The 9,331-nt window shown below is 38.8% G+C and overlaps 2 long non-coding RNA genes across 2 annotated transcripts; one reads left to right on the top strand and one right to left on the bottom strand.

Moving 5' to 3' along the window:
* Positions 1-2,570: 2,570 nt before the first annotated feature.
* Positions 2,571-3,740, top strand: LOC148361489 (uncharacterized). Its single transcript, XR_015851215.1, has 2 exons — positions 2,571-2,949; positions 3,368-3,740. It is a non-coding gene; the product is annotated as an uncharacterized LOC148361489 (long non-coding RNA).
* An 83-nt stretch (positions 3,741-3,823) lies between these two features.
* On the bottom strand, positions 3,824-5,271 carry LOC148361488 (uncharacterized). The gene is made up of 2 exons (XR_015851216.1): positions 5,034-5,271; positions 3,824-4,288 (listed from the first exon to the last, which is right to left on the bottom strand). It is a non-coding gene; the product is annotated as an uncharacterized LOC148361488 (long non-coding RNA).
* Positions 5,272-9,331: the final 4,060 nt, after the last annotated feature.

Below are 9,331 nucleotides of genomic sequence, written 5' to 3'. Positions count from 1 at the left end.
AAACAAAAAAAAAACATTAAGTACAAGACAATTATTTGTTAAACAAATATATGAGCCTGTCAATTGGGTTTGTTTTTGAGTAATAAATCAATAAAGGTTTTTTACTTTGACGCTTGTGTCTATCGTGAGTCGTTTTTTTGAACGCCCTTGAGGGATTAGTGTATATACGGTAGGGAGAGTACCATTTAGGAGAAATTCTTGAACTCTGTGCTTGAGACGGCGCATATAAAAACATGCCAACTCCGCTTTCACAACGTGTGTAATGGTGTGTGTGTTTCTGGGTGACTCAGGGTTCAAGAATCGATCCTGTAAGTGGAGTAACGTACCATGTTATTACCACATTTGAATTACATTTTTTTTTCCTATCAATGCCATTACGTATAGATATGTTTCTAAAAGCATTGACCCTTGGTGCCAAACGTAGATATACTTTCAATTGCTTTTTTAAAAAGAAAAAAATGATTAAGCTGTTGGCGCTGCTCATCAGTATTAGGCCTCTAGGAATAGTTTCAATACGATAAATCACCATTATATGGCTGGAGTGGATTTGATCAGATTTTTGTCCACGCATCGAGGAAGGTCCATCTTTCCAGGGTAAATACATTCTAGGAACACATTCCTTTGTAACGCGTTACTCCCAACACTGCCTCCTGAGGGTTAGCGCATCAACTAACATTCAGATTACAGAAGACTCTTGTCGGCTGGAATTCCTTTAGTTTCGCAAGATGGCTCCATTCATTAAACTCCATAAGCAGCTTTATTAAACGATATATGCCCAAAAAAAGCATTTGTCTCCGGTAATTCAAAAATTATTAAAAAAAGAGATGTAAAGAGGCTATTACTTGGGTCGTGTCGGGCAATGACAGCCGGGCAAATGATGCAGAGAGTTGTGATTGATTGCCGACCTTTTCACGCTGCCGCTGCCTCGTTAGTGGTGTTGTGGTTATTTGTTTACGTCAAGAAATTGTATTGTTGCCTTTCAGTGGCAAGTCCGTACACAAAGTCACATTAACCAGTGCATTTACTGTGGATAGAAGAATTAAGAATATATTATTAAGGATTAGCCAAGACAAGAACATGTTATTTCAAATCTTATCTGTCTAAACTTCCTTTTAAATAAGTGAGGGTGGATAGATCCTAATACCGATACTATTGATATTGATCTAGGTATTGGACTGGTTCAATACTATTGTTTTGTGATTAATATTATGTTCCTATTACAACTATCACTATGGTCATGTTTTTAGTGGGTAGTAAGATTATGCATACATTGTAACTTTCAAATTTGATCCAATTGTGTTCAGACTTTATTTGCACTACCAACTATATTTTCAAATATCATGCAATGGAAGATATTCTACTTGTCAAATTTGATCCTAATTTAAACACACTTTTGTAACGTCTTGGCGTTTCCAAAAGTGGCCATTTGGAGATGACGAGTTTACAGCACCAAAACCTTTGCAACTGTGTATTTTCCTTTGGCCAATTATTGTAGACAGTTTGAAAGAGTTGTAAATGTTTGACTTGTATTTCCAGAAGTCAATCAATGATTGTGCACACTTGCGCATAATGCATAAAAATGAATCACGAGTGCTGTTACGCACGTTCATTTTGGGGTCTAATTTGAACACCTTCCAAACATCTGCATATTGTTCTTGTGAGAATTGAGTTGGCTAACCAATGTGTCAATCATCATTTGAATCGGTTACTACTGGCTTAGGATGTTCGGAGATTAAGGAGGCGATTTCAGATTCATCAAAAATGATGTGAAATGCAACCCTGGTTTAATGTTGTAATACAACCCAAATCCCATTTTATAACAGATTTGTCACAGACCAGGGCAAGAAACAGAATTTAGAACCCAATAGTGTAACGTACTCACAATTTATTAGGGAGAGGAGGAATGCGCGCTCACTCGATCCGGGGATCGATGGTCGCGGAAGTAGATTGATATCCAAACAAAAGAGTGGTCAAAATCAAACAAATCAGGCCAAAAATAAAACAGGATCAAACGCAGGCAAATTCACAGAACTAAGCTTTTCAAAGAGTTTAACAGGAGTCTTGCAGACGCTCAGACAACTAACGGCTGAAAGGACCGCGTTTAAGTACTCCCAAGGAGCAATCAGTCAACGCGTCTCAGCCGGTGTCCATGGGCGGGGCCAATTAGGCGCCGTGGCAACCGCGACAGAACCCGGCGCCACTCGGCTGGTACCAACTGGGCGCCATGGCAAACGTGACAATATTTCAAATCCTTGTCTAAAATTCCAACCCTTGGTGAAATCCTTAAAGGGAAAGTTTGTTTTATTTAGCGTCTTCTAGTGCTAGAAAATAATGTGTCAAAAAAGACAATCTTGATATACATAATAAACAAAAATACACCAACATTTATATACAGGTGCATTTTTTAATACTGGAGAAATTTTATATATATTCAGTATATGAGACTCACCTAAAGGGAGCTGACATTATTTTCTGCCATCTTGCTATTATGGCTAGGCCCAAAAACATAAAATAAGGCTGGGGAAAAAAAGATGAGTAAAATTGTGCGTTTTTGTCAGTTTTAGGCCCAATCCCATTTCTCTCACTCGGCCCTGAGGACCCTCCAGTGAGGTCCCTCGAAGAGGAGTGCCCTCCGCGAGTGAAGTGCAAAGCGGAGATGGTTTGGACAAGACTTGCAAGGTTCCACCCCTGTCCAGGAGATGGCGGTAATATTAATTGGCTGTAGACCTCAGTGACGTATTGGTCTACGTCACATGTAAACAACTCGAGTCTCAACCTGTAGTGTGTCAGTTGGAGAGTTCGTGCAACGTTAAAAATGCCCGCTACTGCTGTGTTATTACCGATTGCCTGAAAGCTAATCATCTTTTCCGTGTCTCCAATCAACGGAGGAGAAATGTGCTATACTGAAGACAGCTTCGGCGCTATGTAGTGCTGATTCATCTTTACAAGGTACGTACACTCATTAAAAAAAATTGACCCGTTCGGTCAAATACAGTAAGAGTTAACATACAATGCACGTTCACATAATACCCTATGTTTGTGTAGACATAAATGGCAATCTACTTATTAGTATCTTAATGCCATTTTATGACATATAGTAGGGGTCTTGAATCTGTGACATGACGAAACGTAAACAAACACAAGAACAGTCCACCTGACCCTTTAGCTGACATAATATCGTCACCAAACTTCCCTGTACGACCCAAAAACCTTAGTTCATAAGGAATTTAATTCAAAAGAGTTGTCATTGAATATAAAAAGGTCATTTCAACATTTTTTCATGATGCTTACATCACAGTTAAAGCGGTCTTTTTCTTTTCTATGCCCACATTTATGTCTAAATTGTTTGTTATCTATTGTGTTCCAGAGTGGCTGTCCCATAAGCGTGGACAGGTTGGACAGGAATGTTCCCATCCTGTGCTTATGGTTGGATGTGGAGTCAGAACTCATTCAGGACTTAAGGTTGAGCAAGGTTATGTGGGCCCTGCAGGAGCTGCTAAAGAGGGAACAGGGCCATGGCTGGAGGTCCTGATCTACGTGTACTGGCTGGTCCACGCTCTGTCCTACCGTGTGGTGTCACGGGTCTTCAGGGTTCCCTGGTCCACCGTACAAATAATTGTCCACAGTTAATATGGAATAAATTGCCCAAAAGCCATATTTTAGGCTCTGGAAGTCAGACCCACATTTGCATTATGTGCTTTTCTGCATTACTATTCAATAAACATCTTCATTTTGAGTAACAGCTTGGTGGTTTATTTCATAATGATGTGAGATACTGTGTGTGAACTATGTGACTGTTGGACAGAAAACAACTACAAATCACTCCAGCTTAAATAATAGTTTACTTTCAGAAAAACAAACTCACATTGGGCCAAAATACATAATAGTAAATAAATAATGTGTCACAAATTTTAACAAAAATATACCAATACTTCCATAAAGCTGGAAACAAACTGGAACTTCATTGAGTTCTTAATAAAAAAAAAAAAAAATCCTTTTATAAAACAAAGGGAAACATTGCAGAGATGTCACTGTTCTGGAAATTTGTCCACGAGCTTCCCAAAAAGGACGGGAACCGCTCAGTTTTGGCCACAGTTTATTCGAGCCTTTTCCTCGCTCCGGCAGACTCCGCTTTCAAAAAGTCAAGGAGTGTATCGTGCTTCCTTTTTTTTCTGGGTGATTTGGGGTTTGGCGCCGGATTAGAAGGTGCCAACGACGTGCCCGGTGGTGTGGATGGCGTGGTAGCTGTGATGGTGACCAGCTCTTCCACGGGACGTTCTATAGTGGCCTTTAGGTTGGGTGGAAAAAACAAGAATTACTTAATGCTGATGTATTGTACAAAACAACTGTGTATAGGATGCTCAACAAGTTGATATGAGACAGGAAATTATAGGATGTGTTCTGGATAATTATTTGATAGTGAATAGATACAAAAAAATGACATGTTATTCTTATGGCTGTAAGAGCCTTCTATTGGCCAGCATCACATGCTTTAGAATTGCCTACACATTTGGACAACATTTTGAGAAGGTAATTAATTTGTTTACTTAATATGTGTTTACAGAGAAGGCAGTGGACTATGTGATAGTAATTTGTTTCAACTGTATTTCCACGTGAAATTCGGAGACATTACTCATAATGCATGATGAAAACTAATGCATTCTGATCTCACATGAAAGAATCATATTGTAAATAAAACACGACACCCGAAATTGTGTGCAGTAAACAAGGGCTTATGTCCAGAACGGTATTTTGACTATGCTCCATGTAGATGTAAAAGCACGACTCGTTTAAGATAAAAACAGGGATGGGCTGAACCGTGATTTTCTGCACAGTTATCCTACTTTACAGATTGTAGCGTGAAGATTTTTTTTGCCAGCTCCCTTGGTAGATTAGTGCACTTCGTAAAGTAGCGATTTTGCAATGTTCGTGTTTTAACGCGAAAATACGATTTTCTATTGCATTTACGTCTAACTAAGATATCTCAATACATTTTGTTGCAAATACATGCGTGGTTGTGGAAAACTACTTACATTTGTGCGGTTCCTTTTCGGGCATGTTTGTTGATATTGAGAATTCGCAAAGCCTTCTGGGTAGTCACTTCGCTGCCAAGTGAGGTCGAGAGCCCCCTCGGTCTTGAAGTGGTTACGACATGGTTTGAGGGCACTTCTGCCTCGGTCTTGAGAGTATCGGGACACACCCCATTTTCACGTGAACGCGCAAACCGAGTGACTAGGGCACATAGCGAGTGAAAGTGCGAAGAATGGGACTCAGCCTTAGTCTCTGTGGTTGGTATGTTACCTTGTGCTTTTTAGTCTTTTGATCTTGATTTTTAAAACTGCAAATCTGTCTTTAACCCTTAAATCAGTGTTCTTCAACGTTTTTTGAGCCAGGGCATGTTTTTTTTAAATTGGAAAAATTTTGTGGCACACCACTAACCAAAAATGTTATAAAATGACACTGAACAGTATGTTTAATTACAATATAATTTATAATACCCCCAGTTTTTACAGCACATACACTTGACAATGACATATTATTTGCAAAAAAATATTCACAATTGTTTTATAAAATTTTAAATTTTAAACGGTGACTTTGGATAATTTCTCACGGCAAACCTGACGATCTCTCACGGCACACTGGTGTGTCGCAGCACATTGGTTGAAAATCACAGCCTTAGATTAATACCAAGGGCAAAATTTGCAAATTCACAATCCAAAAAAGCGCCAAAAATTCTTATCTCAAACTATCTGAAACTCTAACTCATGTTTCAAAACCAATTTGAAACCATTGAAACCTGGATATCGAAACCACTCCAACAAAAGCACTAACATTTAAAACCATAACAGTCACATCTTAAACATGATTGACTTATTATGATGATTTATATACTTACTGATATAATAATGAGTGTTTTTCAATGATGAGCTCTGTCTCTAAGTAACATTCAGTGATTGCACTGGGACCTTTGCCAAACGCTCCTTAATCATGATAATTTTCTTTCAGTTTTTGTTTATTCAATTTACACACACAAACAAGAGCACACGCACACACACGCACATTTTAATTTGTTAAATGCCTTTGGAGGATATTGACAAAATTGATTAACGCACAACACAAAAGGACATGTTAACCTTAGCCATGCCTGAGCAATTGCAAGTTTTATCACAGCACACGTCATTTGATGAACTGCAAATTTCAAAACCTAACCAAGTGTTGCATACCTAATCCTGGCTCAAAAGTTCATTTACACAACAATTACCTTTCAAAATCTGAAAAGTAAAGGTCAGGAACTGTTAATGTAACCGTAATACTAGTTCCTTAACCGAAGCTCCGAGCTATTTTGGCCCCCCTGCCTTGGCTGCGAGGAGAGCCCCCGGCCGCTTCAGCTCCCTGTTCCTGCTGCTGGGAGAGCCCCCGGCTCGATGGAGCCTGCAGCGTTCATGGTTGTTTATTGTGTCCTTTTTTGGGGGGCGGGGACTGTCTGGTATACAACCGTTAAGGGAGAGGTTATGTATCAGGGATGCCACCGTCCCCCAGAAGGCATCAAACAGGTGTGGAGCAAAACACACCTGTGCCTATTCTCTCCATACCCGACCCCTTTTGAGGACTGGTTGAACAGCATACAGTGGAACCTCGGTTCTCGACCATAATCCGTTCCAGAACCCTATTCGAAGACCGGTTTGTTCGATCACCGAAATCATTATTCCCATTAAAATCGTTTTAATCTGTTACCACATCCTGAATCTTTACCTTGAATGTTTAACGCAAAGCTAACCCAGGCTAATCGTGCGTTCGCGTTATTGTAGTCTTCCGTACGAAAGATTACGCTAACATGAACGTGTAAAAATTAAAAAAAAGGATAAAGAAAATAATTATAGATAGGATTTCTTACCTTTGTCGTGGTCAGCAGAAGGCGCAGGTGGACGGTGGGGAGAGGGATGGAGAAGGAAGGAAAATTTGGGTTTGGAAGGATGTTCTTTAGCACTCACTCCCTTAGCCACATCGCTAGATTTCACAGCCTCCTTATTCTTTAGTATCATACTGATCGTAGATTTAGCCATACTGTATTCCCTGGCAAGATCAGACACTCGCACACCTCCTTCACATTTTGCTATTATTTTCATCGATTCAGACAACTTCAAAGAAAAGCAAACTTGACGACTTTATGGAAATATGAAGCGTGCGGCTCATTACTCGTTTTTATCTATGCACAATAAAAACGAGCAGAAAACCACCGTTCTAAAAATGAAAAACATAAGAGTCTTGTCACAAAATCCAGTCTGGATCTCACTTTAAGCCCCAATCAAAATATAATATTTTCAAATTGAAAACAACCCTCAGGAAAATCCAAAAAGCACACCTCCTACCTGAACTAAAAGTCTTGAAAAGGTTTTTATCAAACCAGGACAAGGGTTCTTAAATGATACTTCGAGTAGGTGTAAAAACCAGAAAGAGGTTTCAAATTTTATTTAAAGATTGTATATTAAATTTAAGTCTTATCCATTTCAATTGTTCTAAACTAGGGATCTTAAATCCAACTTTCAAGAAAAGGTAATCTCTCATAAATGATTCCTTTCGTTTCGAATTCAAATGAATGTTTAAAACTAGTTTTAGGGATTGGATTTAGAAAAGGTAACTCAAAATGGAAATTTTAGTTTAGGGTTTTAAAATCACTTCAACACGTTGTAGGATTTTTTCTAGCTTTAATATTGAAAATCGTTAGGATTCAAACAAATTATTCTTTACTGCAATCAGTAAAAAGTTGCCTCTAGGTGTTGCTTGTGCTCCACCATAAATCTTTTTATTTCTCTGAAGGATGCTAGAATTTTCTACACTCATAAAAATTGAATTACGTTATTACTTGAGCTCTTTGAGTTCTGATATAAATTACTAATCCCAAGAAAATGGAATCAATGAACCAGGCCGATGGAAATAACACACACAATTCATTAACACAGAGAATTAATGATAGAAAAAAAAGGAGGGGGGCGGCGCCGGAGATAACGGGAGTTATCAACTGCTGAAAGTTACCAGCACAAAATAAAAGTTTCCTGCTATAATGCCAGTCAATTTGGAGATATTCCCTTGTGCAGAAAAAAACGCTAATTCCCAAGAACCACCAAACATGAAATAAAATGTAAATGAAATGATCTGCATTTATATAGCGCTTTTCAAGTCAAGACTTCCCAAAGTGCTTTACAGTGTGCTTCACATTTTTCCAATAGCGGCCATGCAGCCGTGTAAGTCCCTAACCTGCTTATTGGGGGCATTAGGGGTTCAGTGTCTTACCCAGGGATACTTGAACATGTAAAACGGAGGAGCCGGGATTCGAACTGCGATCTCTTGATCCCAAGAAGCCGGGATTCGAACTGCGATCTCTTGATCCCAAGATGAGAGCTCCACGTCCTGAGCCACTACCGCACATTGTGTTAAATCTGAAACCGTCCTCTTACTTGTTGTTGCAGAGAGAGTTAGGTCTCGTGCCCCGGTTGGTGCTCAACTCAAGACTGCAGCGCAGGCATGACCGCGCCACGCGGACATTATGTGAGGCAATAGAAAGGCGGGCGAACTATTGATCAGTTCCTCCCTTATGTGGACCAGGGACGCTTGACCAGATCATGCCTCTATGGGCGTGGTCTTTGATATCTGATACTCATAGTATCGGGTAACGGTCATTGAAGTTGCTAAACTTGTTAGAAAGCCAAAGAAGTGAGAAATTGAATTGGTACGTTTGGGAATTGTCCAAAAGGGGACGCCGTCGTTCCATCCATTCCAAAGCGGGCCACCCGAAACAAAAAAGGTCGAAGTCAAGTTTGTGTTTCACAATAAAAACAGTAATAACTTAAGGATTCAAGCATTTACTTTGAAATCAGACACCAATTAGTGTTTGGTCGTTCGGAATCAGAATTTTTAATTTGCGTTAATGGTTTTCCCATATTCTAAAACATGCAAAATGTGAGTCTTCTATCTATCTATCTATCTATCTATCTATCTATCTATCTATCTATCTATCTATCTATCTATCTATCTATCTATCTATCTATCTATCTATCTATCTATCTATCTATCTATCTATCTATCTATCTATCTATCTATCTATCTATCTATCTATCTATCTATCTATCTATCTATCTATCTATCTATCTATCTATCTATCCATCCATCTATCTATCTATCTATCTATCTATCTATCTATCTATCTATCTATCTATCTATCTATCTATCTATCTATCTATCTATCTATCTATCTATCTATCTATCTATCTATCTATCTATCTATCTATCTATCCATCTATCTATCTATCTATCTATCTATCTATCTATCTAT

The sequence above is a fragment of the Urocampus carinirostris genome, chromosome 8 (genome assembly GCF_059441175.1).
Source record: "Urocampus carinirostris isolate Australia breed hairy pipefish chromosome 8, RoL_Ucar_1.0, whole genome shotgun sequence".
Classification (NCBI taxonomy): domain Eukaryota; kingdom Metazoa; phylum Chordata; class Actinopteri; order Syngnathiformes; family Syngnathidae; genus Urocampus; species Urocampus carinirostris.
The sequence above is the reverse complement of the archived record's forward strand: the minus strand, read 5'-3'. Positions and strand labels throughout refer to the sequence as shown.